Below are 26,751 nucleotides of genomic sequence, written 5' to 3'. Positions count from 1 at the left end.
CTATAAATAAGAAGGCAAAAAGAAGATGAAGACATCATTCAAACTCTTCATTTTCTTTCAAACATTGTAATATTTTCTCTTTCAAGTTTATGTGTGTTTTTAATTCAGTTACTATAAGTAGCTAAACAAGTTTATCCTCTATAGGAGGTTACTATATATTAATATTTGGTATGTTTGAATAAAGAACAAAAGCTTTTGCCCCTCTCATGTATTAGTCTCAAATTGAACTGCTTTACTATATATCCTGAGGTAGGAAACGAAACAGGGTTTTGCTAGGTGCTGTTAAAGGAATTTGCGTCAGGAACCATCTGTTGCGACTGCGTGGTTAGGCTGTGAGGAACAGTCTGTAAATAACATTCTCGATAGTTATAACAATGCCATGTACCAAAAATCATAAGAATTAAGGATGATTTTGAAAGTTTTAGAAAATTGGGAGTTAAAACAAAGATTTAGATGTGTAGGGAATAAGGAGAAAATTGAGTTTGGAAAAAGAGAGTGTTTACAAATTTCCCCTTAATCAGTTATATGCCTGACAGTAAGTGTACTTCTTCGGATGTTGTGCTTGTCCATTTACGGAATTTAGAATGGGCATATTTTGCTTTTCTAAGCATATAATAAAATTATTTTTTGATTTGTTGCTTATTTATTTTAAAGTTTTATAAAATTTTAGTTGATTTACTGCTAAAAAATTATTTTCATATTTCTAAAATTGATTCAGTGATCATAGAATATTTGAAAACTTTATGAAATATATATCTTACCAGAATTTGGCATACTCTTGAAATTATCCCGTTTAATCTCTTCTTTTTTGTGAGGAAATCTCCTCTTCAGTTAAAATTAAAATAAAATTTTTAATATCATATTTATTAAAATGTTGATTTTATTTAAAAAAAATCTCGCAAACCGTCTCATATGTCAATATTGTGAGACGGATATTCGACACGACACGACACAATAAATAAAAAATATATTTTTATGCCTAAATTATTATTTTTAAAATCAAGGTGTCATTTTTTAGTTATAATATAAATAAAATTGTATAATATATAAGGATTTAAATAAAATTATTATTTTTCAATGTATGAATCTCACATACATGAAACCGTTGTATATGCAACCTATTCATTTTCTTTAGGTCACCACAAACTACCATTAATTTTTAATAATTATATGCATATATATATATATAATTTATCACCAATGATGTAGTCTTCTCCCAAAAGAAATAATATATATATATTTATATATATAAATTATCATTAATGATGTAGAAGATTTCTTCTTCCAAAAGAAATAATGTAATTAGAAAATTTGATTGACATCGTATGCATATGATTACTAAATAATACATTACCATGTTTCCAATTAACCATCTGAGTATGGTAATGATAATAATATCAATTAAATCTTGAAATTTTTTTCCAAAAATAAATAAAATAATAACCGATGAGTACCTATCGTAAATGAGTATATATCATGTTGGTATACCAATTTCTCATACCCAAAGTATAGCGGAAGTTTAAAATTTTAGTTTCGATGCTCAAAACTTTTACTTGTGGGTATTATGAATTTAAACATCCATATGATGTTTTAAAATTTTACTTTCGCGTAAATTACGCTGTACTCCAAACCAATCCGGGATTAGCGGAGGTGACCTTTCTTGTATCTTCTTTCAAACGGATCTCTGCCTTTTGATCGTCAAATTGGATCCACGATCGGAGACTTTGATTCTTGTTTGGATTGCACTTGAAATCACAATCAATTTTGTGTTGAGATTGGGACTCACGAATTTGACAAATCCGGAGTCGATGCAGCCTCGACGGGATGAGGCGGTGATGAAAGTATTTGGCCAAAAATTCTCTCCTAAGTTTTTTAGAGTGGCCGAGACTTGTTGTAACGTCCAAAATCAACATACGTAAACCACATGCATGCAAAGAATTAAATTACATAATTGTTTTATTTAATTAATTTTAAATACTTACTTGATGCATATTATATGATTAAAGGTATGATTGTATGATTAAATGATTATATGGCATGATTTCATGAAATTGAAGAATATTAACCGAATATTCGATAATAGGCTGGGGAAAAGAGATCAAAGATGACTGAGATAAAAATAAATATTTTTCATTAAATATTTTCAAGGATTATTAATATAATTAAAAATGATTAAATTTTTTTAAAAATGATAGAGTTCAAATTATTTTACGAGACGAGCTTTATTTTACCCGGGAAGTCGGTTTTGGACAAACAATGGACTTTTAAAATATCAAATGCATTATTTTTGAAAACTAAATTTTATAAACTTTTATTTTTCAATTAAATAAGTGTTATTGGACCTAATTTAACTAATTTTAGTAGACCCAATTGCTCCTACACTTGAAGGCCCAAAACCTAAGCCCATTAACATGCAAATTAAATCTATAAAAAATTAAAAATCTAGGGTTTTTTCACACCATTCAGCCAAAAATTTCACACACCACACACACTAGAAATTCAAAAATATAAAGGAGGAAAAGCTAGGGTTCTTCGTCGCTCGTTCATCCCTTTTCGTGCCCCTCGCCGACGATCGTATATTTGAGCATTTTAAAACGCAAATGCACGTTTCTAAATTCTTTTGACGCATCATTCAATCCATATTATGCATGTTTTATGTATTTTTGCATGAAAAATATTTGAGTTCAATTTTTTAATCGTTTGACGATTATTTCCAAAGTTTTGATGATTTTACGCGTGTTTGAAATACGTTATGATTCCTAAGGACACGTTGCCATTAGAGTATGATTAAGGGACGAGAACAAAGATGTTTAGGTAAGAAATAAGGCTAGAACCGTGCACGGACAAGGGAAGATGGAGCTAGGGTTGCTAGGGTTTTCATGGGGCATAATGATCGACTAGGGGGAGGGGCGTCTGGACCAGGGGCCTCACTAGGTTCGGTTAGGGCTCTGTTATGGTGGTTTCTAGAGTCTAAAAAGAGTCATAGCATGGCTGGACTCTTGGATGCACAAGGGAACAGGAGTTGCGAACCCTACAGCCGTGTGCGCATGCATATGTGCGTGGGGGCTGGTTCAAGCGGCTTCGTGAGAGGAGTAGGGCCTCGGGGCTGAGCTAGTGTCACGCCCCGTGTCCGAAGCGTCAGTGACATCCTGCATTGTTTAACAATTATATTGAAAACAATAAAGCCTCGTATCAAATTAAACCAGTCTTTTTCATAAATAAAGTATTGTCTTACAATGGCAATGAAATAAATACATCAGAGTTGCGAAATGCGGAAAACTAAACAAAAGGGATAAATTGGTTCTTGATCTTGATCATCGTTCACCAACCCCAGAAAGCTTCCTGCTCCTCCTTATTTATTTGCTCTTCAGTTTTATCTGAAATTTGTAAGGGGTGAGTGTTTTGGGAAACACTCAGCAAGTGGGAGTCGATCGATTCCAAAGATACATATAGAATTTAATTCTTTTAAAAATTTCTTTTAACATACTTTAAAAACTCAATATTCTTGACTGGACACAACGAATAGGAGGCGAAACTTATCAAATGATTCGGAACAGAACGAAAACAATTCAAATCATTTAAGAGCAGACAAAACACACTGTTACTCATCTCCTTTCCATGGTCAAATTGTCCCCAATATGTTATTCCTCTAAGGGGTGAGGCCAGAACGTGGTTTTATACCCACCAATGGGGGCCAGCACAGAACTACAATTCTCGTCCCATTTCAAAGTCGAATCGTAACAGTGCAACAGAATTCAGAAGTAACAGACAGAAGTTTTCAGATATTCAGATTTCAGGGTTATTCATACAGACACAGCGGAACCAAGAAATTCGATGCACAGAAGAGAACACATAATCGATCGAAATTTTAAAATAGAACACACTGATATTTTCGAAAAAAGACACACCAACATGCATGTCATGTTATTTATATCAAAGTTTAAAATAGAAATGAAGTACATAACACAAGCCCACTTACCGATTTCCTTGTACAAAGCTTTCTCTTGAAATTTCGACAGCACTTCGGCGTGACTTTAGCAAACGTTGTCATTGATTCGACAGCACTTCGACGCAATATTTCAACTCCGGACTGCAGGAACTTTTCTTCCTTTTCTTGGGTTCGGCCGAATGCTGTTGGGAGAGGGAGAGAGGGCCAAAATTTTGGAGAGTTTTTTGAGGGATTTTTTGAAGTGCATTCTTGCATGTGACTAGGTGATATTTATAGAAAAATCTTGGTCCTTTCACCTAGCCTTGGCCGAAATCTTGGCCTCCAAGATTAGTCATTATTGTGTTTCAACTCTCCATGCATTCTTCCATTCCCATGCTAGCCATTATTGCACTCCAAATTTCCATGTAAGCCTTAAGAGTCACCTTGATTTTCTAAAGGGTCACTTCTTACATCATTATTATGTCCTAGCTCTTAGCTCCTCCCGCAGCTCCTTCATGGGTTAACTCAAAGGTTATTTCTTGCACATTTAATTAGTCCAAACTCTTGGCTCATCTTGTAGCTCCCTTTTTGCTCTTGTTAGGACAAGATTGGTTGAGCTGCTTTGAGCTGACGAATTGAGTCCTTGAGCTGGGGTTTTGTTCCTCCTGTGACAGTACTTCAATGGATGCAGTTACTTCCAGCTTGGCCTCTCGTTGAGTTAATCTCCGAGTATTGAAGCTATTTCTTCGAGTTAATTTAGCTGAAATCTAAGTTAATATTCAAGTTATCTAGTTGGAATAAAAATTTTAGTGCTTAGTTTGAGTTAAACTTCAAGTTCGTATTACTTACTTGGCTCGTAAAATCCCGGGTTCTCACATCCCTCCCTCCTTATTGAAAGTTTCGTCATCGAAACTTGCGTTAGCTTGATCTTTCGAATAGATGAGGGTACTGAGATTGCATTTTCTCTTCGAGTTCCCAAGTTGCCTCCCTTTCAGTGTGATTTGACCACTGTACTTTGACATAAGGTATTGTCCGGTTTCTCAATACTTGGTCTTTTGAGTCCACTATTCGGGTAGGGACTTCTTCGTATTTGAGTTCTTCGTTGAGGTTTCCTTCAATCATCAGTGGTGCAACTTTGAGTATATGACTCGGATCTGGGACATACTTCCTCAGCTGAGAGATGTGGAAAACGTTATGTATCCTGGACATGTCAGGTGGTAATGCTAATCGGTAGGCTAAGGTTCCTACCTTCTCCAGTATCTCGAACGGTCCCACATATCTTGGGTTCAATTTTCCGGATTTACTAAACCGAACCACTCCTTTCATGGGAGAGACCTTGACAAAAGCTTTTTCACCCACCTCCAATTCAAACGGTCTTCTCTTCGAATCAGCCCAATTTTTTTGTCTGTCTTGGGCTGCATTGAGTCTTTCTTTGATTATGGCTACTTTGTCAACGGTTATTTGAATAAGTTCTGGTCCGGTAACAGCTTTTTCCCCGACTTCGTCCCAATATAGGGGCGACCTACACTTCCTTCCATACAAAGCCTCATACGGAGCCATCTCGATGCTATTGTGATAGCTGTTGTTATAGGCGAATTCGATCAGGGGTAACTGTTCACTCCAATTTCTGAAAAAATCCAGCGCACATGCCCGCAACATATCCTCGAGGGTCTGAATTGTCCTTTCGGTTTGGCCATCAGTCTGGGGATGATAGGCCGTGCTGAGAGTAATCTTGGTTCCCATAGCCTTCTGGAAACCCTTCCAAAATCTTGATACAAATCTTGTATCTCTGTCAGATAGTATACTTGTCGGGACTCCGTGTAGTCTCACTATGTTGTCCATATACAAAGTAGCGAGCTTATCCAGCTTGTAAGTCATTCGCACTGGTAAGAAATGTGCAGACTTGGTCAATCTGTCAACGATTACCCAGATACCATCGTGACCCTGCCTGGATCTTGGTACTCCTACAATGAAATCCATGGAAATGTTATCCCACTTCCACTCCGGTATTTCCAATGGTTGTAAAAGTCCTCCAGGTCTTTGATATTCTGCCTTGACTTGTTGATAGGTTAGGCATTTGGAAAAAAAGACAGCCACGCCTTTCTTCATTCCGTTCCACCAGTAATTATTTTTTAAGTCTCTATACATTTTGGTACTCCTTGGATGCACCGAAAATCTTGACTTATGCGCCTCGGCCATTACCCCCTCTCGAATTCCATCGATATTTGGCACATACAATCGTCCTTTCATCCAGAGTATCCCATTATCATCTATTTGAAATTATGGAATTTTTCCTTCTCTGATTTGTTCTCTAATTTTAAGGATGGAGGTGTTTTGACTCTGCTTTAATTTGATGGTTTCCCGTAGTCCTGGTCGCGCTGATAGTGAATATAAGCTTACTTTTCCAAAATTTCTTCGACTCAATGCATCAGCCACCTTATTCGCCTTTCCTGGATGATAATTGATTACCAAATCATAATCCTTTAGAAGTTCCATCCACCTGCTTTGCCTCATGTTTAATTTTTTCTGGGTGAAAATGTACTTGAGGCTCTGGTGATCGGTAAACACCTCACATTTCCCTCCATAAAGGTAGTGCCTCCAGATTTTAAGTGCAAACACAACTGCAGCTAACTCAAGGTCATGAGTGGGGTAATTCTTCTCATATGGTTTCAATTGTCGTGAGGCATACGCAATTACCTGACCCTCTTGCATAAGCACACACCCTAATCCTTCCTTGTAAGCGTCACTGTACATAGTGAAATTTTTACCATCCTCGGGAAGAACTAGTACTGGTGTGGATGCGAGTTTCGTCTTCAGGGTTTCAAAACTTCTTTCACTAACTTCATTCCAAATGAACTTCGAGTTTTTCTGAGTAAGTTTGGTGAGTGGAATGGCTATCGAAGAAAATCCTTCCACAAATTTTCTGTAGTAGCCTGATAAGCCCAGAAAACTCCTTACTTCAGTCACCGTCTTTGGTTGTGGTCAATCTTTGATTGCTTCCACTTTCTTAGGGTCTACTGACACTCCAAGTTCAGAAATTATATGGCCTAGGAATGCCACACTCTTTAACCAAAATTCACACTTCTGGAATTTGGCATAGAGTTCTTTCTCACGTAGTGTTTGCAGAGTGAGACGTAGATGTTCTCTATGTTCTTCTTCACTTGGTGAGTATACCAAGATATCGTCTATAAAAACAACCACAAATCTGTAGAGGTATGGTTTGAATACTCGATTCATCAGGTCCATGAATGATGCAGGAGCATTTGTCAGACCAAAGAGCATTACTGTGAATTCGTAATGTTCATATCTTGTTCTTAAAGCAGTTTTAGAGATATCTTCTGCTTTGACCTTTAACTGATGATATCCTGATCTTAAATCAAGCTTTGAGAAAACTTTGGCTCCTTTTAGCTGATCGAAAAGATCATCTATTCTCGGGAGTGGGTACTTATTCTTTATGGTTATCTTGTTCAACTCCCGGTAATCAATACATAGCCTCATGCTTCCGTTCTTTTTTCTTTACGAATAGCACTGGAGCTCCCCACGGGGATATACTTGGGCGAATCTGCTTCTTGTCTAATAATTCCTGGATTTGCTCCTTTAATTCCTTAGTTCAGCCGAAGCCATTCGGTATGGTGCCTTTGAGATTGGTGCACCACCAGGGACCAAATTGATTTCGAATTCCACCTCCCTATCGGGTATCTCTCCTGGTAATTCTTGGGGAAAAACATCTTGAAATTCTTGAACAATTGGAATATCCTCCAATTTTGGGGCTTCTTCTTCCTTTATCTCACTGATCATTGTCAGATAAATTTCTTCCCCTCCTTTTATGGCCTTCCAGGCTTGTGAGGCGGATAACAGAGATTTCCTTTACTTGGATTTTCCGTGGTATATGACTTCTTCTTTAGTCGAAGTCTGAAGTATTATTTCTTTTTTTTGACAGTCCACTATGGCATGGTTTTCAGCCAACCAGTCCATTACAAGAATGATGTCAAACTCAACCATATTGAGTTGAATCAATTCCACTTCGAAAGTTTGTTTGCTGATACCAATTTTACAGTTTCGATACACTTTATGTGTCTCAATTATTTTACTTGCCGGTGTTGCCACCCTTAAGGGTTCACTAAGAGTATCATGTTTAAGTTTAAGCTTTTTAGCAAATCTTCTAGACACAAATGAATGTGTGGCACCACAATCAAACAAAGCATATGCAGGCATTTTATTGAGTAAAATGGTACCTGCCACCACTTCGTTGGTATTATCAGATTCTTCTTGGGTTATTGCGTACACCCGAGCATTAGTCTTGTTTTCATGCTGTTTACTGGGCTCCGTCCCTTTGTCCTTGTTGTCTGGACAATCTTTAATTCTATGACCCACCTTTCCGCACTTAAAACAAGCGCCTGTCTTCCGGTAACATTCTCCAACATGTTTCCGTTGACATGTATCACACTACTTTCCTTCGATGTTACCAGCACTGCCAGAACTTCCTTTGAAAGACCCACCTGAATAATTTGGTTTCTTAAACTTGGGACCATTCTGAGTAGATTGATTGTTCATCGGCCTTTTGTTCTTGTTTTCTTCCTCGCGTCGCTTGATATCAGTTTCTACGCTCATTGCAGCGCCCATCAAATCCGCAAAGTTGTTTGGCTTGAATACTGCCAATGCTGACTGAATTCGACTGTTGAGTCCCTTCTTGAAACGATGCATTTTTAACGTTTGATCCGACTTGATCATTGAGACATAAGTTCCCAGATCGTTGAATCGTGAAGTGTACTCCATTACTGACATGTCTGGAGCCTGTTTAAAGCTTTCAAATTCACCCAACTTCTGTAGTCGAAATTCGGCTGGGTAGTATTGTTTCAAAAACTCTCTTTTAAAAATCTGCCATGTGATCTCTTCCACTTCTGTCAAAGATGGCGACACAGTTTCCCACCATTTCCTAGCCAGGTCTTCCAAAAACGGTGTTACAACCTCCACTCTCAGTTCTTCAGGTATCTCCAGTAAATGCAATTGTGTTTCGACGTTCTTGAGCCAGTTTTGACTGACTTCCGGGTCTGGGTTTCCATCGAAGGTTGGAACTCGATTCCTTCTTAGAGATTCATAATGGTATTTAATTCCACGCGGTTGTGGTTCTTGAGGTGGTTGGATGGCGTTAGCTAATGGGTTCACGAATCATTGCAACGTCGCCGCTACGATAGTGGCTATTGCCATCATATCTTCTTGGCTGAGGTTTACTCTCTGAGGTGGTGGTGGATTTTCATTTTGGTTGGCGCCATGAGGGTTACGGTTGTTTCGAGGTGGTCTGCCTGCCATATCCTATAAACATGTATTTTATTAATTTGTTTGCCACAATATTTAATCAAATAAATCATTTCATTGTAAAAAATTTTCATACAATCAATCTTTTCAAAATAAATGTTTAATCAAATAGCTCTAGGTACAAGTGGTGCCTATTCTAGAGTTCTTTCCCTACTCATCTATAACTTCACCTTCTCCTGCTGCTTCATTAATTTCTTCCTCTACGGGGTTTTCTTCTAGTTGTTCCATGAGTTCTTCCATGTTGATCATTTCGTTTTGCAGGTGCTCAATGTAATTCTGCAGTTGTGTGTTGTGATGATCAAGGTTGTTTACTTGATCTTGTAGCTCCTGTATTGTTGATTGGCTTACTTTCTCATTGATTTCTTGATCTGCGATCTGTTCCTCCAGACGGCGTTGTGTTTTGAGAAGGCTATCGTCCCGGATTTTGAGGGTAAAAATCCTATCCTGAGCTTTGTTTAACTCTTGCTTGGTGATTTCGTGTCGACGTTCCGACTCTAGATGATAAGCGGCATAACGTCTTACGTCCTCGCGTAGTTTCTTCTCTTCCTCTCTGGCCTCACGAAGATCCTCCGTCATGCATACATTATTCCCGTCTAACTGGAAATTATCTCTTTCGAGTTTCTCATTTTTTTATTTCAGTGTTTTAATTTCTGAATCTTTTTCCTGAAGTTGATTTTGAAGTTCATTTATAATGCGTTGAAGATCCATGTTGTTTTCCTAAAAAAAAACAATTTTATACATAAGATACTCATCAAATTTTTAAATATGCAATAGAAGGATAATAGAAAGCTTCAAAATATTTTGGTACACATAGTATTTTCTTAGTCACAAATTTTATTACAACCCAGATATTATAATGCTAATCTAATCGAACATCTCTCCGCCATCCATCTCCGGCCACCTCCATCAGTGCTACCTCCTCTTCCTCCATGTTCTCTATCACCAAATGCAAGTAATTATTCTGATCTTGAAGTCTGTCCATAGTGCCATGGAGCTTCGAAATGTACCGATCCTGTCTGGCGTTGTACTCCTCCTGGCGCTGACGGGTCTGAGCAGCACGTCCTCGCTCTATCTCCACTCTATCCAATAAATCCCTGTTAAGTGCAGCTAAGCGCGTGATGCAAGCAGAATCGATCGGTATCTGCAGCAGCTGGCTCTCCGCCAAGTCTAGATGATGAGTCAATCGTTGTACATCGGTCTCCAGTATGAGTCTACTCTCAATAATCTCCTGTTTCTCCAACTTTTCTCTAGCCTGTTGCGCCTTCAGGGTCGCAATTTCTCTAGTCTGATTGTCAATCGTGAGCTGGCGCATGCGAAGGGCAGCCTGAGCACGGGTACGTGGAGCAGCCATTTCCTAGGATAAAATCGAAAGCAAAGCATCAGAATCATATAAAGGATAGAAAATCACAAATAATAGGAACAAAGTGGTCGTGGAAAAATTTTGATACTAAGAATTGCGAAGCGATTGAAGGGATATATTTCTGAAGTCTATTCGAAATTTAAGAATCAGATGAAAGTTAGATTTCAAGAACAGATGAAAGTTGGACTCAAATTGGGATGCACTAGGCTTTTGCCAAAATTTGACTTCGCCAAATTTTGTCTATCAAAATGCCAGCGGGATTATGAACCTGGCGGCTCTGATACCACTTAAATGTCACGCCCCGTGTTCGAAGCGTCAGTGACATCCGGCATTGTTTAACAATTATATTGATAACAATAAAGCCTCGTATCAAATTAAACCAGACTTTTTCATAAATAAAGTATTGTCTTACAATGACAATGAAATAAATACATCAGAGTTGCGAAATGCGGAAAACTAAACAAAAGGGATAAATTGGTTCTTGATCTTGATCATCGTTCACCAACCCCAGAAAGCTTCCCGCTCCTCTTTATTTATTTGCTATTCAGTTTTATCTGAAATTTGTAAGGGGTGAGTGTTTTGGGAAACACTCAGCAAGTGGAGGTCGATCGATTCCAAAGATACATATAGAATTCAATTCTTTTAAAAATTTCTTTTAACATACTTTCATAACATACTTTCAAAACTCAATATTCTTGACTGGACACAACGAATAGGAGACGAAACTTATCAAATGATTCGGAACAGAATAGAAACAATTCAAATCATTTCAGAGCAGACAAAACACACTGTTACTCATCTCCTTTCCATGGTCAAATTGTCCCCAATATGTTATTCCTCTAAGGGGTGCGGCCAGAACATGGTTTTATACCCACCAATGGGGGCCGGAACAGAACTACAATTCTCGTCCCATTTCAAATTCAAATCGTAACAGTGCAACAGAATTCAGAAGTAACAGACAGAAGTTTTCAGATATTCAGATGTCAGAGTTATTCATACAGACACAGCAGAACCAAGAAATTCGATGTACAGAAGAGAACACATAATCGATCGAAATTTTAAAATAGAACACACTGATATTTTTGAAAAAGAGACACACCAACATGCATGTCATGTTATTTATATCAAAGTTTAAAATAGAAACGAAGTACATAAAAAAATCCCACTTACCGATTTCCTTGTACAAAGCTTTCTCTTGAAATTTTGGCAGCACTTCGGCGTGACTTTAGCAATCGCTGTCGTTGATTGGACAGCACTTCGACGCAGTATTGCAACTCCGGACTGCACGAACTTTTCTTCCTTTTCTTGGGTTCGGCCGAATGCTGTTGGGAGAGGGAGAGAGGGCCGAAATTTTGGAGAGTTTTTTGAGGGATTTTTTGAAGTGCATTCTTGTATGTGACTAGGTGGTATTTATAGAAAAATCTTGGCCCTTTCACCTAGCCTTGGCCGAAATCTTGGCCTCCAAGATTAGTCATTATTGTGTTTCAAATCTCCATGCATTCTTCAATTCCCATGCTAGCCATTATTGCACTCCAAATTTCAATGTAAGCCTTAAGAGTCACCTTGATTTTCTAAAGGGTCACTTCTTGCATCATTATTATGTCCTAGCTCTTAGCTCCTCCCACAGCTCCTTCATGGGTTAACTCAAAGGTTATTTCTTGCATATTTAATTTGTCCAAACTCTTGGCTCATCTTGTAGCTCTCTTTTTGCTCTTGTTAGGACAAGATTGGTTGAGCTGCTTTGAGCTGACGAATTGAGTCCTTGAGCTGGGGTTTTATTCCTCCCGTGACAGTACTTCAATGGATTCAGTTACTTCCAGCTTGGCCTCTCGTTGAGTTAATCTCCGAGTATTGAAGCTATTTCTTCGAGATAAGTTAGCTGAAATCTAAGTTAATATTCAAGTTATCTAGTTGGAATAAAAATTTTAGTGCTTAGTTTGAGTTAAACTTCAAGTTCGTATTACTTACTTGGCTCGTAAAATCCCGGGTTCTCACAGCTAGGTTAGTTCTAAGGTCGGTCAAGGGATTGCTAGGAGGATGTGTGATCGGTGGTTGCTGGAGTAAAAGAGTCCTAGTGAAGATAGGAGAGGGTGCCGCGACTTGTGGTTCATGCGCAGGGACTTCTCGCGTGGGCTGGGGCTCGGGCGTGGTCCAGGGGGAGTCCAGGAGGGTCGAGGTTAGGTCTGGTCCTAGGTGTCTCGTGGTGGTTCGATGGATTTGGGCCGTGTCTCGATGGGGCCGAGCAGGGGTTCGGATTTTTGAGTTTAATGGGAAATGGGTTGAACCATGGTTCACGGGGGTCGGTTCATGGTTCACGAGGTATTTTGGGTATAAAAAGATTATGTTTAAAGTTTGGGAAGAAAATATTAAAGTTGGGGTTAATTCGGATGATAAATGATATAAAATGATGATTTTGATGTAAATATAGAATTTTATGATTTATGGTAAAACTGTGCAATTTTTACTGTTAAAATGTTATTTTTGGAAAGTTATTATATTTTATGCTTTAAAAAGGAAAAAAAAATATTTTGTTGGATGTGAATTGACTGTGACAAAAGGATAGATGATATGTGGGGGATCCGCTTTAAGATGGAACGATGAACTTATAATTTTATGGGAATATCGTGAAGGAAAAGCCCAGAGAGAGCTCGTTTATGGGACAAGGCCTCAGAGACAGCCCGGCGATCGTATTTCCATATTTTATGATGATGCCTTGAGACCGTCCCCATGAAGAATGGTGAGCTAAGACTGATCAGTCGACCAGAGGATAAAAGGCTAGTCTCTTTCGAGGATCAACCTTCACCCAAAATGATAAATGATGCAAAGCTTTACGATTTTATGATACATGATTTATTTATGCTTAAAGTTATTTTAAATATGTTGGAAACTTAATTTCGGTGGTTTGACAAATTGAGCGTAAAATATATTGAACTAACTGATCAAGGAAACTGAAAGGAACTGATATAAAATACGCAAACTATTGGTAGCCTAACTGAAGATTAGTGCGCATAAAATCAACGGCAACTGAACTGAGCTAACTGAATATTGTAGACGACTGAATGATCAATTAGGAACTGATCAGTTACACTACAATCAGTTGAGAGCAATCAGCTCATCCTATCAGCTTTGTCAAAACTGATAAAACATTTGTACACATCATCAGTTAAGGAATGTAGATATCAACCGACAAATTGTACAAGAGCAGACTGCTACTTATTGTGAGAACGCCGTATTTCAGCTATGCAACAGTGTACTACTGTCAGAATAATGTTGATGTGGCAAGCAACGGATGTAAAGTTTCAAATAAAGATTATAAATAGCCCAGAAGAGCAGCGGAGAACACACCCAATGATACACGATACAGACACAATCAATCAAGCTGTTATTATGCTGAAATCTCTTCACAAGCTTTCTGTTCATATTCAGAAGATTTCAAAGCTCACACTTAGCATATACATTTATAGTATTCAAGGCAATAATTTGAGCTTACAAACACAAGCATTTACTGTTGTATTATTCGATCTTATAGAGATCAGTTGTGCCAAGTAGTTTCAAGATCATTCGAAGTACTATAAAATGTATCGAAACTAAGAGTTTCAGTTTGGCATTGTTAAGTTCAAAACTGAAGTGGGTCTGTACAATTCTTTGTATTTGATTAAACTCTTTTAGTGAATATTCTAGCTCATAGATAGAAGGGGTGATGTAGGAGTGATTGAAGTCTCCAAACATCCATAAATCTTGTGCCTCTTAATTTCAGTTTTATTCTATCTGTCAGTTAGTTTATTTCCGCACTTTCATTAGTTAATTGATCGACATTGACAAACAAGATTCCCGAGTTCAGTTTATCACTAAACTGACTCATTATTCGAAAGAGTGTAAAATTGTCAAGTGTTTATTCAACCCCCCTTTTAAACACTTCCTCACCTCCCAACGTATCCTATCAAGTGGTATCAGAGCAGTTGAATCTTGTTCCTGAATATTCCTATCTACAAACTGATTACCATGTCTTCTTTCAACAAAATCCCAATGTTTTCCAGAGAAGATTTTGACGATTGGAAAATTAGAGTGCAGGCTCATCTCGTTGCACAAGATGATCATATGTGGTACGTTGTCACTGAAGGACCCATGAGAATACTGAAAGCAAACACTGCTGTTGCTATAATAAAGGAAACGCAACGGAATTTTCGAAAAATCGTATTTTCATGAAGAAAACCGAGCACCCACTATGATGTGTGTAGTAAATAACAAAAACACAAAATGTCATACATAGGGTGTTTAGAAATTTACCTATCAATTACAAAGATTGATTATTGGCTCCAACTAAGTTGTAAACAACTTAGCTCTTGAAGGTAGACAATCTACAAGCTTTCCTTGAGCACTCCTTGCTCAAATCCCTTAAAATTAGGTCCACCACTAACAAGGTACATCCCCTCTAATTTTGCATTAGAAAAATTAGGAGATTTTTCTTTGAGAAGTGTATACTTTCCTCAACATTTGAAGAAGCAAAAATGGATGAAAAATTAATGAAAAATTTCGGCCATCACATGGAGGAGAGAAGGGGAGGATAATTTTTCGTGGTGCTTGAAAAAGGTAAAAGATGCATGTGCATGCCATACCTTGTTTATTGAAAAAGTTGTCTCCAACCCTTCACCTCCCAAGCATGCAATTTTATTTGGGCATGTAACATTTATAAAGTCCATGGACTTTTATTTAAATATCTCAAACATATTTGAGACAATTTAAACTTTATTTGATTTTACTCAAGCCCACTAGTTGAATAATTATTTCTTATTGGGCTTTACAAGACCCAATGTTATTTAATTAATTCAACACTTGAATTAATTTAATTATTTGGACTCTACTAGGTCCACTATTGTTTAATTAAATCAACACTTGAATTTCCATAATAATATTTATGAAAATCAAAATTTTCAAATACATTATTTATTTGAGTTATCTTTTAATTTAGGAACACTTCCACAAATTAAAAGTTACATTCCCCTCATAGAAGTCATACTTCTAATTTTTCTTGTGCTTATAAACTCATTTATAAGTCGTTCAACACATTGAACTAATTTTCTTCTCAACGGGATCTACAAAGTTAGCACTTGTATGATCCTCAATGGTTCAATGATACAACTAGCCGTGAGTTCACATCTCAATGTGATTCGGGACTAAACATGTCCTTATATGAGCATACCACAATTGCTCCATTCTTAATTATCAACTCCTTGATAATAAGAACATCAGAACTCAAGTCTTATAGTAACAAACCAAGCATGTTAAACGCCTAGCAACATCGCTTACATGATTCCCTAGGTATTAAATGATAGTGCCTGGAAGAACCATTCAATTATGGTTAGCGTACAGTACGGTCCTTTCATCTTATATATTACGACCGATTCGACAACTATTGGTATATCGAGAGCTGTCAAAGAATCGATACTATGTGTCATGTCGTAGTTGCATCGATGGTGTAATCTAAGAAACCCCTTTCTTAATTACTACCAAGACTCTTATCAGAGATTTCAAACTATATACACATGAGATCAAATAGGATATCCATACCAGAAGGTAAGCGGTGAATCCCCGACTACAATACATCGACTCCTATATGTTTCGACAGAACACCCAACCTTGCCACCTGATGACCCCATGAGAGTCGGTAAACTAGTCAAAGTGCAATGCTAGCATATAGAGTCTCAATATTGTCCCAGGTCATAAGGAATGATGGTGTACAACCATAAACTAGAACGTTTCCACTCGGTAAGTGAGAACCACTTGGAAAGTTCTTTATGGAGGGTTGTTCAGTACACTCTACAAGGAGCACCTATTTGCATGCTCGGATATAACAATGTCCTCTACCAATGAAACATGGTACTCACATCGTAGACACTAGTCTCAAACTCGAGCGGTCTTTATCCTTCTTAACGGCGGCTGAATCGACTAGAAGTTGTTTAGAATATACAGTATTTCAAATATGAGTTTCATGATACTCATCATATGAGCATCTCATATTCTTTTTACTATTTGTATATTCTAGGACTTTATCTATGCAACTAGCATGGGTATATAGATAAAGATGTGCCAAAACAAAAATTTCAAATATAATTAAAATAAAGATTGTTTATACATAGATTTTCAACATGAACCCTCGGTCAACACTTGGCTCGACAGGCACATACTCTAACAGATCCACACTGTATTGAAAAGCCCAGAGATGAATGGACAACTGAAGACAAAGGAAAATCCAATCTGGACAATGTGGCTAAAGATATCTTGTACAAAACACTGGATAAAATCACATTCAGCAAAATAAAGATGTGCAATACTACAAAAGAAATTTGGGAGAATTTAATTCAGCTCTGCAAAGGAAATAAGCAAAGCAAAGAAAATAAATTCTCGTTAAAGTTCAAAAGTTCGATAACATCAAGATGAAGACTGGAGAGTCTATGCATGAATATGATGAAAGAATCAGCGGCATAATAAATTAAATGAATGCACTTGGAAAGGTGTATTCAAACAAAAAAATCGCGCGGAAGGTTGTCAGAGGTCTTCTCAAAGAATGGGATGTCAAGACAATGGCAACGAGAGAATCAAAGTGTAGAGGCCCGTATTTCGTATTCGTAATTTTGCGAAATTATTTAAAATTTTTCTCTTCAAATAAATAACATACATCAATCATAAAATAAACTGATAAATAGGCTTAACTTTAAAAATAACAACGAAAGTAATTATTTTGTTTCAAAGTAACAACAAAAAGAAAATATATATCGAACATAAAAAAATGAGTTTGAACATGAAAATGTGAATAAACTGAAACATGAGGTCCTCGGGTCCCTACTACTGCTGACCCAATCTAGCTCACTGGTCCCCACCCTCGGTCTCGACCTTACCAGTACCTACAACAATCAAATCTAGTGAGTCTAAAGACTCAGCATGCATATATCGTGAATAACAAGTAAAAATATCATAAGATCGCGTGCCACTTAAAAATATCGTATCGTAAAGCGTTACGTGAAAATCGTGTCATGGGTAAATATAATTACGTGCGTATCTAAAAATCATACGTAAAAGATTTGCTCGATAGAGCCCTGTCATAAAATATCATGCTGAGATTTTCTGGTGGAGATAATATTACTAAACCACAGTATACTGGGCGATAGAGATCATCACCACAGTATACCGGATGAGTTTGATCGTTCCCAGGCTTGCCGCGACCTAATTCTAACATGAGAAACATGCAAATAATCTTGACTTGACAAAAAATTCATAAACGAACCAAAAACGAGACAACTACGCCCAACAAACTTAGTATTCAACCATGGCTTTGTACCAACCCGAACCAACATTGAACCATCGTTTAGCCATGATTAAAATACACCTAAAATACTGGAAAACATAACCCTAGGACTGTAATACACGAAAAATGTGAATGGAGGCCAAAATCGTGAAACGCTCTTTCGAGAGTCTCTTTGGCACATTGCACCGTAAATTCTCGTACGACCTCTAAACTTAACCAAATTATGAACGGCCAAAAACAAGACCTTCCTGACTCATTGAGGTACTGTCCAGTCCAAGGCCATAGGCTAAAAGCCAACCAAGAACTCGAACATGACCTCTGAACCGAAGCCAAAGTTGCTGTCATAACACAGTGGCAGCAGCTGCGCTTCCTTGCGTGGTTTGTGAAACCAATGGCCATTGGGGCTTGAACCACCAACCAAATTCTCTTACCAGCATCCTAAGGTGTGGCTTGAACCATGGCTAAGGGCACTAGGCCAACCACAATCCAAGCGACCACCTAAGACAACGCAAGGCTCCCACCCGAGAACCATGCTATGCGCGTGGGGTGTATTGCTTTACTTGCTGTCTTGGTCATTCCAATGGCCATGTGATCGACCATGACTTTATCTAGACATCAAGAGGTATTGTGTGAACCATGGCTAAGGGCTAGATCCAACCAAGATCAACCCAACGCCCTCAAAGTCGAAACCAACTCACACAAAAATCAGAAAGATGGAATTGTGGGACACTTATCTTGTTGTTTAAAAATCTTGATGCATTCGTGCACCAAGCCTTGTTTAAAAACACTTATCAAAGTTGCTGTCATGTTTTGGTTTTTGCTATTAAAATCATGAACATGTGATGTTTTAAAATACCTATAGGACTTGATTGAAGAGCAAAGAACAATATAAACATGCCTGGAAATTTCTTTTTGAAAAAAACAAATCAATACGACGAACACGGCGCGGCGGAGACGGAGTTGTGTTTCTTTCTTGTTTTCTTGCTACTGATTCACGATTTCAGCAGCTGTTTTCTACTGATATTTTCGAAGGAATGGGTGGGGAGAATGCTAAGGAAGTGAAGGGGAAAGTTTCAAGCTAAGTGGGTCAAGAATGCATTAAGAAGGAAGTTGCATAAGAGGGGGTGGAATGGTAAAGGAAATGTTTCATTTTCCTTCTAGTCTTGAACGAAATGAGTGGCGGAATTGGGGAGTGTGATGACCGAAATTTTAAGTCTAGATGCAAGGTGAAATATTGCTTAATTCATGAATTTTAAATTCTTAAAGTTTTAATCTCCCATTATATATTTTAGTGACTTAATAAATTAAATTAGGGTATCAATTTCTTGCATGGCATGGCTTAGTCTAAAAGTTAATCAACAAAATGGTATGTTATAATTTCTTGAATATTTTAGGCCTAGATTAATTTATTCCAATTGATTACATATTTTAATTTAGGCTTTTAATTAATTATTGGACATGAGAGAATTAATTAATATCTTAAGTCTAATTAATTAAATAAAATCTTAAAACGTTCCCTACCATTAAAATAAATTATTCTTTGGCTTAAATTAAATTTTGGAATATTTTCTTATTATTAAATTTTATTCCAATACTCAAACTCCAGTCCTGCCTCGCGTATTTAACCGAAAAGATAAATCTAAACTTCTGCGATTTAAAATAAATGATCATGACTTAACAAATTTTAAAATGAATTAAACACTCCATAAATATTAAAAAAACTATTTTTAATTTAAATAATAGCAATTATGCATGGCTTATACGTAGTCTGATTTATCGGGTTCTACACAAAGGATCTCAATAAGTTCAAATTACATGATCTATTTTCTGATCTAAAGGTTAATGAGTTTGAGTTGCAAACAAGAGAAGGAGAACCTTGTACACTAGCAGCTACGACAGCTCTTAGTGCTGTCAAACAGGAATCAACTGGTTCAGTTGAAAAAACTGCTGATCAGTTAAACAATGACGCAATGTCATTATTAGTCAAAAAGTTTTGAAGATTCATGAGAAGAAATCAAGGCTCCTTTCAAAGACATTATCATAGAAATAACACCAAGGAAGAACCAAATGCTTGCTACAACTGTGACGAAACTGGACACTTTATTGCTGACAGTCCTACGCCAAAAAAGGACAGTCGAGGCTCAGCTGAAAAGGGAAAGAAATCATTTGAGTACAAGAGAAGATCAAGGATGATAAGAAATCATTCAGAAAGAAACATGAAGTGCTTCTAGCTGAGGAAAGTAAGTCCAAATAGGTAGAAACTGACAGTGATGAATCAGAATCTTAGAGCTTGAGTAGCTCCAGCGATGAAGAGGAAGTCAAGTTTCTGATGACTGATGACACCGAGCTAGAATCAACCAGTGAACATGTATTTGATTTTAGTTCAACTGAATTTACAAGTGATGAACTTATTTGTACATTACATAACATGGCCAACGAGTATCACAAGCTTACTATCTCTTTTGAGAAAGCCAAAGCAAAGCAAACTGATCCCAATGACAATAAGACTGAAACTGATGAATCAGTTGAACTGTTGAGTCTTAAACGAGAGACTGCTGAGCTGAATGCTGAAAGAAGCAAGAATCAATCTACGATTCAGCAGTTAATGCTTTAGAATTCAAAGCAAACTAAGCTGATTAAAGCATGGAATAAATCATCAGTTACACTAACTGAAATGCAAGATATGCAAAAATCAGTTACTAATAAAACTGGTTTAGGCTTTAGCAACCAAGATGAAACTTCTACCAGTGATACTCAACCAAAACTGAACATAGTCAAAGAGAAATACATTCACTTTGTCAACTCAGTGATGGTACAAGAACAACCTGAGTCGAGTAGACTAGTTGAACAGCCTATTGAAAATAAGAACAAGGCTAAAAGGTATGGAATTGGTTATGGCACTAAAATTTCAAATGTTTCACAGAGCTGGTCACCCAAAAGGTTCAGCAATAACTCTCCAAATGGCTATTCCAATTATCTTAATTGCAAGCCAGTTCAGAAAAGATATCGGCTGAACAACCAATTGAACAAGGCTAAAGCACATATTGCTATATCTGCACACAACACACCAAGCACACACATGCCGGGAAAAACCATTTGGAACACAGTAACTGGAACGTCAGTTAGACCAATCCAAGTCTGGGTTCCTAAAGGACTTATCAATTCAGGACCCAAATAGATATGGGTACCAAAATTATTCATTGTGTGTGATTGCAGGTGACAGGTACAAACAAAGAATCAATCTGGTATCTGGACAGTGGACGCTCGCGACATATGATAAATGATACAAAATTGTTATTCAAACTGATCAAATATACTGGTCCAATCATCAGTTTTGGAGACAACTCTAAAAGTAGAACTATGGGTAAGGGTAAGCTTATCCATGGTAACATTACTATCAAAGATGTGTTTCTAGTTGAGAATTTGAAGTATAACTTGATAAGAATCAGTCAGTTATGCGACAATAATTTCTCAATTCAGTTCAACATACACACTTGCTCATTTAGAAACTCAACTGATGAGATCATCTTAACTGGCAATCGTTGTGAAAATACTTACAAAGTCAGTTGGACTGATCAACCTTCTGCACCAATTTGTTTTATAGCTTCAAAATCTTCTAAAAACTGGTTGTGGGATAAAAGGTTGAACCACCTAAATTTTAAGTCTATTGCTTTTCCGAGTAACCATGATCTTGTAACTGGTTTGCCCAAAATAGATTTTTCAAAAGATAAAATTTGCTCAGCATATCAGTTTGATAAATAAGTAAGACCTTCATTTAAAAACAAGGGTAGTAAATCATCATCCAGATTCTTAGAACTGCTACATATGGATCTTTTTGGTCTTATAACAGTCATAAGTGTAGGGGAATTGAAATACACTTTGGTGATCGTTGATGATTTTTCAAGATTTACTTGGGTTATCTTTCTTAAATCGAAAGACCAAACTGTTGCACAACTGATTAAGTTTTCCAAAAGATTATTAATGAAAAATCATTTGGTATTTACAAAATAAGGTCCGATCGAGGGACTGAATTCATCAATCAAAATCTTTCACAATTTTTAGAATATACTGGGATCAAGCATGAGCTCTCAGCAGCCATAACGCCTCTGCAAAATGGTGTAGCTGAGAGAAGAAATCGAACCCTTAAAAAGGTTGCTAGAAAAATGCTTGCTGATTCTGGTATTTCTCAGAAGTTTTGAGCTGAGGCATTAAACACTGCATGTTACACTCAAAACAGATCAATGATTAATAAAAATCATTTGAAAACGCCATATGAGATCTGGCATGGACGTAAAAGCATGGTATCTTTTTTCAAAATATTCTGCTGCAGATGTTTTATTCTCAATAATGGCAAAAATCATTTAAAAGCTTTTGATGCTAAATCTACAGAGGGAATATTTCTTGGTTATTCATCAGTTAGTAAAGCTTATAGAGTATTTAACAAATGCACTTTGAATGTTGAAGAATCTATTCATGTTGTATTTTATGAATCTGTACTAACTGATAAGCCAACTGATCCAGTTGAGCTAGTTGATCGCTTTACAGATATAAGTTTGGAGGATGATAATGAAGAAGATAATCATATCAATCGAAATATCCTCAAACACCAGAACCAGAAGTGCTGGATCAATCAGTGGTACAAGAAATTGTCCCTGATAATCAGTTGGTAGAGCAAAATGATAATATTCAAGTACCAACTGAAGCAGCAGCAACTGAAACTGAAGAGAACATTCAGTTGCCAACATAACCAGTTGCTAAGATGGATTCAACAAATGCTGAATACAGATGGAAGATATCACATCTACCAGAATTGGTAATAGATAATCCATCTGATCCCGTAAGAACTCGGAATCAAATATTTTATTTATTTATTCATTCAGATTTTGTTTCTCAACTGAAAACAAAGAAAACTGATGAAGCTCTTACTGATCCTAACTCGATAAATACTATGCGAGAAGAGCTAAATCAGTTTATCCATAACAATGTCTAGAACTTAGTTCCAAGACCAGTTTCTAAAACTATTATAGGTAAAAAGTGGGTTTACAGAAACAAACTGAACGAAGATGGTTCAGTTGTGCGCAACAAAGCGAGGCTTGTAGCACAAGGATAAAGGAAAGAAGAGAGAATAGATTACAACGAGAAATATGCACCAGTTGCACGACTGGAAGCAATCAGAATATTCCTTTCTTATGTCTCATTCAGAAACTTTAAAGTCTACCAAATGGTTGTGAAGAATGCATTTCTAAATGGTCAGTTGCGGGAAGAAGTATATGTTGAACAACCACCAGGTTTTGTTAATCAATCTATTCCTGATCATGTTTATCATTTGAACAAAGCTCTATATGGTCTTAAACAAGCTCCAAGAGCTTGGTATGAAGCACTTTCAAAATTCCTAACTGATCATGATTTTACTGTTGGATCAGTTGATAAGACTCTGTTCAAATTTTCAAAGAATGATCATATTTTACTTGTGCAAATAGATGTTGATGATATTATTTTGGGTCAACTAACCCCAAATTATGTGAGAAATTTGCTAAGTTAATGCACGAAAAATTTGAGATGAGTATGATGGGTGAACTGACATTCTTTCTCGGTCTGCAAGTGAAACAAATGGAAACTTGTACTTTTGTAACGTCTCGAAAAATTTGAAGTTGCACGTGAACCACATGAATGCAAGTTATTAAATTTCTTTGGTATTTTATTACTTTGTTTTAGAGCATTAAATGCATGCTTATTTCATAAATTATGTGTTTAATTATTTTTATGCATTTTATGTATAATTCATGCATGATAGAATTTATTTCACGAAATTTTAAAGGTTTATGCATTAAAGATTTTTAAATTTCATTTTGCGCTCAAACGAAGAACGAGAACCGGAGAATTTTCAGGAAAATTATTTTAAAACATGATTAATTTTTATTAATTATTATAAGATGTTTTAAAGGTATTTCTCAAGAATTGGGCTTTGTTGGGTATTTTTATCCATCACATCATAATTTTTATCGGTACGCAAATTTTATCGAATCGGGAGACTTTTTGAGGTCTCGACTAATATTTTCAAAAACTTTCCGACACGAAATATTTTTCAGGAGTGTGTTTGAATTTAATGGGCCTAATTTTAACCTTAGTGGGCTTAAATATCTTTTTAAACTCTTTAATGACAATTTAGGACCCATTATCTATTAATCAACTATTTTAATAAACCCTAAACTAAACCTAAAGCTACCCTAAACATTAAACCAACCGACACCCTCTCCAACCAATTCATCCTCTCTATTTTCAACACCCCACTTGCATATTCTCTCGGCTTCTTCACCAGCAACAACTAGAGCTTCGGTGGTCACTTGTTCTTGCAAAGAAAGTCTCCCTCGTCTTGTTTTTTATCATCAAACATCAAAGGCACGCTATGTACCTTCCTTGCTCATCATTCACGCCATAAAATTATGCTGATATGCTTGTTTTGATCGTTGGTTGATCGGTTTTTGTTTGTTATTGCATTATTTCTTGCGGTTGTTTTGAATCTTTCATGTCATGTTTCCTACTCGCGTTCTTCATATTTTTGTGCAAGGGGCTGTTAGTTTTATGATTCTAGAGGGCTGTACAGGCGGTGTATAAGGTTACCTAGGTGCTGGAGAGGCGAGGTTGCCAAGCTCGAAGGAAAAACGCTCGGCCTAGCGTAGGGGAGGGTATTTGAAGGCTAGATCGTGAGTTTTTGGTGTGCTGCGATGCATGGGCTCGAACCAAGCTATGTTTCAGACCTTGTAGAGTCTAGTAAGATGTTAGGAATGAGCCATGAGCGTAAGGTCGAGGGGGAGGCTCGATCCGTGGAAGTATAGCTTGAATCGAGATGGAGGTTCTAGCTTTCGGTTCGTTTCTGCACGTGGATGGTGCAACAATGTTTAGTGTCAACTTGGCTTAGTTTAGAAAGGTCATTAGGGTCCTAATGGTGAGCCTTAAAGGCTGGACAGGTGGTGGTAGAAGGAAGGACCAAATGGTTAAATGGTTGGGACCATATGTTGTGTTATGATTGTATAAAGGGGGTCGGCCGAGAAAGCTTTAGGAAAATTATGTGCTGGCCGAAGTTTCATGGATTTAAAGGACTTAATGTAAGTAGTAATTGGTTTAGAAGGAGTTGTTTAAATTATGGTTCAAGTTGGGAAAATTTTGATTAAGTTTCGAGTTGATTAAAATTAAAACCGGGACCTCGGTCCAAGTTTTAAAAAGAATTGGTTAAGTTCTATATTGGGCTTGAGTTTACGTCTAGGAATATTTTTAAATATGTTTTGGGACATTTTTAAGAGTTTGGTAAGTTTCGGATCAAAATAATGAGTTTTGGATTTATCAGGGATTTAATCGCCGCACGAAACGTTAATTAAAGAATTAATTGGAACGCCTAGATTTAAGCTTAATAAAATTATGGAAAATTATATTTAAGCTCAAATAATTATTAGAAGTTTAAGTTTTTAATTTGGGAATTTTATGCTAAGGTTTGGTTTAATTCGAGATTAAAACGCATTAATATGTTATATTTAAATATTAATTTAAAAGTCATCGATTTAAGTCAAATAAAAATATGAGAACATTCATGTAGGCTTAAATAATTATTTGGGACATGTTAGAGTCAATGTAATTAAGAAAATGTCGAAAACGTGAAATTTTACGTCTAAGGGCAAAACGGTAATTTTGGGTTTCCAAGGGCAAAATGATCATTTTGCATCCGGGGTGAAATTTTGGTCCTGGCAGCACCCTGAGCAAATTTTATCATGATTTAAATGTTTATGCATCACCTTTATGATTTTTATGTAATTACGATAAATACGTTGAATGTTTGGTTTAAAGGAAAAATTACGTATATGCACGTTTTTATCAAGTGGTGAATATGATGATGTTTTTGAAGGATGAGAGTTGGTTGTGACTGACGATGTATATGTATACGATGACATGAGATATGATGAGCTGAGGCCAAGGCTCGATGGATAGGTAATGTTGTCGCTGATGTTCCCGCCGACCGGTACCGTGGTTATACGTAGATGGATCCATCGATAGAGCTGATACGATAGAGATGATATGAAAGTCACAACTAATGGACTGGATTCAATTAAAAAGAAAATGTATACGTATATGATGACATGAGATGACATGCTTTGACACGTTATGATTTTATACGATATGTTTATGTTAATGCTTTTAAGTTAATGAAAGATATGTTGAGTACGATACTTTCCACTGCTGTGTGCTATGTATGTGTACTTGTTATTCCTGGTGCATGTGTGTTGAGTCTTTAGACTCACTAGGCGTGTGTGATGCAGGTGAGCTTAATGATGAGGAGACTGGAGTTGCCGAACTCTGAGTAGGCAGATCTGGTGCGGTGACATGACCTGAGTACCGCATATTTTCCGCATTATAATTTATGAGATTGAGTGGAGATGAATATTTTCCTACGTTAACGATTTTTAAGATTTTGAGTGGGTTCATGTTTACGTATTATTTTGGGATGAGTTTGGTTATTTTAAACTGCACTATTTTTGCTGTCAAATATTTAAGATCATTTTTAAATGTTATATTTTTCTGTACAGCTCATGCATGAGAAATGTTTAAATGTTATTTCGAAAATGTGAGCTTTATTAAAAAAAAATTATTTCCGCGCTTTTAAAACGGTAGACGTTTCAACTTTTATCAATCAGACCAAATACACGAGAAACTGCTCAAGAAATTTGGCTTTAAAACATGTTCAGCTGCAAATACTCCCATGAGCTCATCGATGAAATTAGATAATGATCAAGGGAGAATATCAGTTGAGACGACACTTTACAGAGGTTTAATAGGTTCCTTACTATACCTAAT

At 36.8% G+C, this 26,751-nt stretch overlaps 1 long non-coding RNA gene across 1 annotated transcript in view; it reads left to right on the top strand.

The window, feature by feature from the left end:
* LOC140966804 (uncharacterized) overlaps positions 1 to 26,751 on the top strand; it is a 117,273-nt gene that overhangs the window by 7,988 nt on the left and 82,534 nt on the right. The window contains exon 2 of the long non-coding RNA XR_012173440.1: positions 25,122 to 25,159. This is a non-coding gene — a long non-coding RNA (uncharacterized lncRNA). The remainder of the gene's footprint in view (positions 1 to 25,121; positions 25,160 to 26,751) is intronic.

This window comes from Primulina huaijiensis, chromosome 2 (assembly GCF_012295235.1).
Source record: "Primulina huaijiensis isolate GDHJ02 chromosome 2, ASM1229523v2, whole genome shotgun sequence".
Classification (NCBI taxonomy): Eukaryota; Viridiplantae; Streptophyta; class Magnoliopsida; order Lamiales; family Gesneriaceae; genus Primulina; species Primulina huaijiensis.
This window is presented reverse-complemented; position numbering and strand designations above follow the sequence as displayed.